At 47.3% G+C, this 7916-nt stretch overlaps 1 long non-coding RNA gene across 1 annotated transcript; it reads right to left on the bottom strand.

Moving 5' to 3' along the window:
* Nucleotides 1–2113: 2113 nt before the first annotated feature.
* Nucleotides 2114–7615, bottom strand: LOC116663140. Its single transcript, XR_004319236.1, has 2 exons — nt 7437–7615; nt 2114–2433 (listed from the first exon to the last, which is right to left on the bottom strand). It is a non-coding gene; the product is annotated as an uncharacterized LOC116663140 (long non-coding RNA).
* Nucleotides 7616–7916: the final 301 nt, after the last annotated feature.

The raw sequence follows: 7916 nt of genomic DNA, 5'->3' as shown, positions 1-7916 counted from the left end.
TGTAATGCTGAGTTAGGGAAGTTTGGTTGCGATTTGTTACCACAGCATAACTTAGGTTTTCTTTATGATACAAAAATTGGTTCCAGGAAGTGGGTGCTGCTGAAACCAAATGGCTCAGTATCTGGTTGGTGGACAGCAAGGACATACATGGTCATTGGAGACTCAGTCATGGAGCAGGAAGCTATTTGAGTGACTCTTTAGTTTTCCCAAGAATGGTAAGTACCAGTACCAGCCTAGATGCACAGGAGAGAAGGTAGCCATTACATAGATGCCTTTGGGTACTAAGGACTAAATCTCTTTGGGAAAGGAAGCGCTTTCCTGTGTAGTCTTGTGAGGCAGATTGTATCTTATAAACTCGTAGTTCTCAAACTTGAGCACGCATCAGAATCCCCAGGAGGGATTGTGACAGTGCAGGTTGCTGGGCCCCACCTAGAGTTTCTGATTCAGTAGGTCTTGGAAGAGGCGCAAGAACTGGCATTTCCGGCAAGTTCCCAGGTGATGCTGCTCGTCTGCAGACCACACTTCGAGAGCCATTGCTCGAGGCAAGGGGTGTTATAAGTGGACTTCCCCTTATCTCAACCACAAGTACCTGCTGGACAGGAGTCCTAAGCGTCTGTACTCTTCAGTCTTTGTGGGGTGTTTGTTTGCAGTTTCCAGTGACTAAACCTTACAGTTAGCCTGTTCCCTGTGGAACTTTTGCTCCCCAACTTAAAAATTGAATTTTGTTAAGTTGTGACTGTCTAATGGCAACTCTTTCTTTATACAGCTTGTGTAATAATGTCAAGTGTTTATAAATCCTGTATTCATCCAGAATTGGGTTTCCCAGTTTAGTCAGAGGACTTGAATCACAGCAGTTTCGTAAGAAAAATGACCCACACATTACATTTAGAAAGAAATCTTTATGTACACTGCTCCCACTGAGTGTCTCTTTGTGTTGGCTCACTCCCTCATGAATGCTCGTTGACAAACCACGGTCTCCTTGCGAAACCCCAGTGAGGCATGCAGGAGCCGGTGCGCTGTGTTGCCCTCCTCCCAGCTGCCACTTCTCAATTCCGTCTCTATGTTCTTGTTCTGCCATCGGGCAGAGGCATACAATGCTTTCCCTTTACAGAGCCAGGACAGTGGTCATTCCAGATTCTCAGGCCAAGGTCTGAGAGACAGAGGCATCTGTGAGGGACAGCCACAGGGGCCCCTGGGACCCAGAATCAACTTGAGGGATCTCCCTGCCTGCAGGCACATAGTGCATGTCCATAGCTCTGGGGTCAGAGACTGAATTGAGATGAGTTAACAACAGGGAGGAGAAATCAGTGTTGCCCTGGAAAACTGGGGGCAACTTGTTTATATCCTCCCCCACCTATAAATTAATCTCTGAGAGACAAGACTCACTTTCAGAAAGTACACTTGCTGACACTGATTGATGGCAGGCCTTGAATGACCAAAGAATATTAATGAAGTTCCTCTACATGCCTCACTCAATCATTGTCAGGATATATGACCAATGTATAACCAAATAGCCAGAAGCTTGGTGTCCATCTTAAAAACCCGGCTGTATGTTTTGATCTGGTTAATATTTTAAAAGGTAAAACAGAGTGCTTCCATTTATCTTCATGTGTCCAGGGTTGGGGGATCCCTGCTCAGGAGGCCAGTATACCTGCAGTTGCTAGAGCACAGCAGACTTGGATTTGTGAATTTGTTTTGCCATATTTTTATCTGGGCTTCTAATCCACACTGAAATTAGGGAAGCCAAACACTGCCACTACCCACCAGTAAGTCTTACAAAGATTACTTTTCAATGATCTGTACACATGCTGACTTCTCCTCCATGGGGAGGAGTTTTGTCTAGATGCCACCATAAGAAAGACTGACTGCTACAAACAACCCATCTATCTGGGTAGGGAAATCCCATATTGTCCAAAGTCTCTGGAAATAGACATGGGTGTCACTCTTCTTGTCTTTGCTTCTCCACCTCTGTTCATTTGATGCCTGATGAAGAATGACTTTCCACTTCTTATGCTCATTCGGTGGCTTCTACCGTGATGCTAAATGTCTCTAGAGTTAAAGACCAATGAACGATTTTCACCTCAGGGCAATCAATGCAAGTGAAGAAGCAATCTACAGAAACCTATTTTATTTGAAGGTAGACGTTGCTTCTAATAATTCTTCAAGGGGTGCATCATTCTCTGATTTCTGAGTGGGTGTGTCAGTTATCTGTGGCCACAACAATGCTGTGTAACACACAGCCCTTAGAGCCTCAGTGGCATACAACAGTAAGCAATTACTGCTCACATGTCCAGGTGGTTCTGCCAACTTCGGCCAGTCTCACTCACTGCTGTCAGCTGACTGAGGCTGGCTGTTGTCAGGCAGTGAGGCAGTTCGGGTCTGTTCCACATGCCTCTGATCTTCCAGCTGGATAGCCCAAGCGTGTTCTCATGGCTGCAACAAAAACACAAGAGGAACAAGTGGACAAGGCTTCTTGAGGCTTAGGCTCAGAATTGGCATGTCGTCATTTCCATGGCATTCTCTTGGCCCCAGAAAGTCACAAGACCAGCCCAGATTCAAGGAGATTGGGAAACACATTCTGCCTCTTTTGTGAGAAGAACCAAAAGCCACATGTCAGAGTGTTTGTCTATAGACAAAAGTAAAGGATTTGGAGCTGTGAAATGCAGTAGTCTTTAGTAGTGAGATCTTCCCTCAGTAATAGTTCTGGCCAGAATTTGGAGGTTGCTTAAGGGACATACCTCTCTTACCCTCTGTAAACACCTGCGGTAAAGGGTGGAGACGGTAAATTGGGTCTTTTCTTGAGGCTGATGTTGGCAGAACATTTTTTACGGAGGAGGCCTTATATAAGTCATCAGCATAGCATTATCGCTACCATGACTGTCACCGTGGGGGAGCCCCTGACTAGACTGTCTGCTACAAGGCACCCACAAAGCAGTGGACAGAAAGCAGTAGCTTGTCAGAAATCATGGGGTGGTCCAGAAGCAGGTGGAAAAGAAGAGTGTTGTCATAAAAGAGCCTTGGGAGTTAGTGGTAAATATTTTTGAGAAGGGTCAGAGTAAGGCACAACTGGGGATCTACTAGATTCTCCCATCTGTTCCTACTAAAGAGCCTACACCAGGAAGTGTGAGGGGAGGGGAATTTGATCTCCACAGTCTCTGACTTCCTCCTGACAGAATCAAAGAGGGGACTGGCATGAGTCATGCTGCAGTCTCCTTAAGCGCTTAGCTGGCAAGCATTATTTTCACTGCCGGCCATGGCTCCTTCCTGTGGCCAGCAGGGAAAGGCCACATGATCATTCCTGCGTTCTCGTCCATGACACTGCTCTGAGGCAGTCTTACTGAGTAAGTCTGGCTCCATTTCTGGGCACCTACTCAAAGGCATCACCCTTACCTTTGATAGCAGATCCCAGCCTCATATGTCACGTGGAGCATGGATGTGGATTATGCCATCCTGGGGGGTTGTGAATGTTGAGGTTGGGAATGGGGCAGTTGGCAGAGAGAAGAGCTTTACCACTTGCTAATGAAGTGAAAGGAATTCCTCATTGCTTAACGGTATTTCAACCCTTCTGGCTTACTCTGGATCTAAGCTGTCTACAGAGTCTACTCAAAATATGGAGGCATTCGTTCCTGGTCCCCCTGGAAAAGAGGAGCAGACTACAGTCATCACCTTAGTCAAGCATGAGAAGCAGCCTTACAGGAGAACAGGTGGAACTAATAGGAAGAACAAGGATACAGACTATGTCAACTCTCAGACACTGTGAGAACCACTGAGGATGACGCAGTTAACCAGCCTGAGGCCTGACCCTCCTGGTACCCACAGAGGAAGGCTAAAACACCTGTTGGCCTGTGGCTGCAGTCAGACACTGAAGCTATGCTGGAGCTAAAATGGATGTCTTCTCGCATCTGCATCAGAGAGAGCGCAGATGCCATGGAGATACTCTCTGTGCGTGGGCTCCAGGATCACCAGGGTCGGGCTCTGCAGCTGCTCCATTTCCCTTCTAGGTGTTGCCAGAGAATAGGTTCTTGTGTTGCCCAGGAAAGAGTTCAAGAGCAAGGCATAGTAGAGTGAAAGTAAGTTTATTCAGGGAGATACACACAGGGAGATGCATGCTCCATAGACAAGAGTGCGGGCCATCTCAGAAGGCAAGAGAGAGCAACCATGAGGTGCAGAGTTGTTTGTCTTTATGGGCTCGGTAATTTCATATGCTAATGTGTAGAATGGTTATTCCAACTATTTTGGGGAAGGGGTAGGGAATTTCCAGGAATTGGGCCCCGCCCACATTTGACCTTTTAAGGCCAGCTGAGGAACTGTCATGGTGCCCGTGGGTGTGCCGTGAGGCTCAAGGTCTACTAGAAGTCGAATCTCCTGCCATCTTGGTTGTGACCAGTTTGTCCTGTCCTCAGTGCTCATTCCTTCAGTGGTTGTGCACTGACCCGTTCCCTCCTGTCTCACAGGGACCACGCTTTCTCCACAACCAAAAAGGCAAGCAGAACCAGCAGCAGTTGCTTTGCTGAGGTTGAGAGGAGGGTACCTGGCACCAGTTCGGTTTAGAACCTGTCCTGTGAGACAGATTCGACAAGGTGTTCAGGGCAAGTCTCGAGGTGGTCGGTGACACATCTGAAGGTCAGTTGTGCAGAAAGAGAAGAGAATAGCTCTGTGCTGCTCCAGGAGGAAGGAGGTCGAGTAGTAAGCCAAAAATCCAATAACCAGAACACAGTACCTTTAAATGGCGCCCCCAGAAGAGAGGGAACCAGGAAAAATCCATTCAACTAAATCAACAAAATAGATGTTTGTTCAGTTAAATGAAGGGTGAATGAGCACCACTGTTCCCTCTGTGAGGGGCCTTGTTAAGGGGTGTGAGAGCTTGTGCAGGAGTCCTGGGGTTCCCTGCCTCACTGACTGCTTCCTCCACTTCCTGAGCCCACCAGCTTGCTTTATTCCTTTCTGCAACCTGGCCTGTCAGCTCCTCCTAGTGGCCAGCATTGGACACACCCAAGCTTGAGCTAGTCTCCAACTAGCAATGGTTTTCCATCAGAAATCATGGGTTACAAATACAACTATGAGCAATTTTTTAAGATCAAATCAGATATCTCAGACTGTACCGTGTATAGTAATGGTAACTGTTGTTTCATGATTTGTGTGTGTGTGTGTGTGTGTGTGTGTGCTGAGTCACAAGGTAGGATGTATTATAGTCGGCAGGGTAGTTTTAAAAGTTTGCGAAACCCAGATCCAAACATGATGCGACCAGGTTCTCCATAGCTGTGGCTCCTCATGGCAAGGGAGACCAGGAGGAATCATCTTCAAGCAACCATTTCGACTCATTCTGAGTCAGGAACCTGGGGGAGAGAAGGGGTAGCACAAAACGGACAGGATACAGTCCCTTCTCATCTTGGGGGTAATAACAACATAGGTGACAAACAGCCACACCCAAGAAAAGAAAAGCATGTTGTGCTGAGGCAGGCACCTGAGAAAGGACACGGCAGGTAGAGCCCAGGGGAGGGAGAAGGGCTGGGCAGATCTGTTCCGAGCTGTATCATGAAGGACACAAATGGCATGACAGCACTAGTTAAAAAGGGATGTTCACCTCGCCGCAGGCTGGGGCTAGAAGGGACTTTTGGGCTAATGTCACCACCTCATTTTTTCCTGGTAACCCATATTTCTAGCTTCATGGACTATAAAATTTCCAAACTTACAGCACGTGCCTGTCTCTTTCAGAACTGGCCTATTTCTCCCTCTTGTTTTTTTTGACTTCTTATTACACTTGATTTTTGTGTGTGTGGTAAAATATACATAGCATGAGTTTTGCCATTTTGACTATTTTTAAGAGTATGATTCCGTGGCATTAAGTACATTCATGATGTTGAAGAATCAACCCTGACATCCATTTCTAGAACTTTCATCACCCAAATCAGAAACTGTATCTAACCACTGAGCAAAAACTCCTCATTTCCTATTCCCCCTCGCCCCTGGTCACCTTAGTTCTACCTTCTGTCTCTCTGGATTTGCCTTTCTAGATATCTCACATAAGTGAAATAACCATGTAATGTTTGTCTTTTTGTGCCTGGTTCCTTTCACTTAACAGTGTCTCCGAGGTTCATCCACATTGTTGCGTGCGTCGGAAATTCATTCCTGTATAGGGCTGAGTAATAGTCCATTGTGTGTGTGTGTGACATTTTATGTATCCGTTTGTCTGTTGATGGACACTTGGGTTGTTATCTCACCTCATTTTCAGTGAAGGCGCTGAAGCTCTGAGTGGTCACCCCATTACTTGGGGAGAAGCCTGATCAGAGAGACCAGATCTCCTGCCTCCCAGGCCAAGACTGTTTATCACTACATCAGGCTTCTGAGCATGACACCTTTTTTACTTCACATTCTGCTGTGGTTTCAGATAGTGAAAAATGACAAACCCTCATATAGCACTTAACTATGTACCAGGCGCTGTTCTGAGTGCTTTCTGCATGCCAGCTCACTTCTCCTCATCATAGACCTACGAGGCAGATATACACTATTGCTGTCCCCTCTTTACGGATAAGGAAACAGGCATGGAGAGGTTAAGCAACTTGCCCAGTGTCACACAGCTATTAAGTGACAAAGCCAGGCCAGGGGCCCAGCTCCAGAGTCCCTGCACTCAATCACTCTACCACACCGCCCCTCTTGTGGAGAGAAAAGTATTCTTCACCAGAGCAACACATCCAAGTGGGAATATATTTCTAGTGTTAGCAATTTGATTTCAGAGAGGAAGTCAATCAAGATGCCCTTTATCTGAGGTTAACTCAGGAAGAGATTCTATCCCAAAGACTGCAGGTTGAGTTATACCTGCCTTTACACAAACGTCCATGGTCCCACACCGCATGGGTCTCATGGGACAGTCTCTTCCCCTGACTGGGATGATCTAGGACCTAAAGGGCAAATGAAAACCCTTCAGGTCCAGAATTGGTTCCCTAAGACTCAGAAGTCTGATTCTGGGAATGCCCGGGCTACTGAAAGTGCCGTTGGCTTTCTCTGTGCCTGAGTCACACGCCAGCCTCCCACAGCCTGTGGGGTCGGCCAGGAATCTGCAGACCCCAGCAGCGTCACAGAAGTGCCCAACAGCCCTGCCCCGGGTGTTGGCTAGGACGATGACTACTTCTAGAAAGAAAACCAAAGAAAATCCACAGCTACTTTCTGCAGGCTTCCTATGCTTGGAAAAGCAAGTGATGAAGAAATCACTCCCGTTCTGAGGAGGAGGGAAGCTGGAAGGAGTCCCACGGTCTCCAGTAAAACAAACACGGGTGCTTAATTTCCAGGCATTGCCGGGAAAATGTATTATTAGAAAGTCTGAGCCCCAAGGGACGCTGTGCCCTTGCAGTGTGGCTGTCTGAGTTCTCCAGGCTGTGGTCAGCCAGTTAAGTCTAAGGACTTCAGCTGATGGGTCACCAAGAACAGAACTTACTCACCTGCAACAGCACGTGGGGCTGTAGCTTTGGTAAGACTCCATCGAAGTGCCTTCCCAAGGCGACCGGTTGCTGGCTTCTGCCGTTTCCTTTGGGGAAGCAGCGGATTGCTAAAACAGCGAGAAAGGGCACCAATGCACTGCTATTTTATGTTGAGCTGTTTTGAAATTTTCCTCTTCAACTTTACTCACCCATCGGTATTAGCCAACTTCTCCTACCTCAGAAGCCTGTTTTCCACAGAAAACAGGGTGATACTAGTCAAGGAGGGGAAACTTTTTCCTGTCACAGACTGGAGACTACAGATCCAGAAGGAACGTTCTCTGGAGCTCAATAAAAGACCTTCCAACCCCGGCTCCGTAAGTAACTCCTGTGGCCACACCCTCCTCTTGCCCAGAAGTCTTCACAGATGGGCACCCCTGAGTTCTAATAAAGCCTGACACGCTGTCCAGAGCAAGGGCAAGAAAGAATCCATGGCAGTAGGAA

This window comes from Camelus ferus, chromosome 4 (genome assembly GCF_009834535.1).
Source record: "Camelus ferus isolate YT-003-E chromosome 4, BCGSAC_Cfer_1.0, whole genome shotgun sequence".
Classification (NCBI taxonomy): Eukaryota; Metazoa; Chordata; class Mammalia; order Artiodactyla; family Camelidae; genus Camelus; species Camelus ferus.
This window is presented reverse-complemented; position numbering and strand designations above follow the sequence as displayed.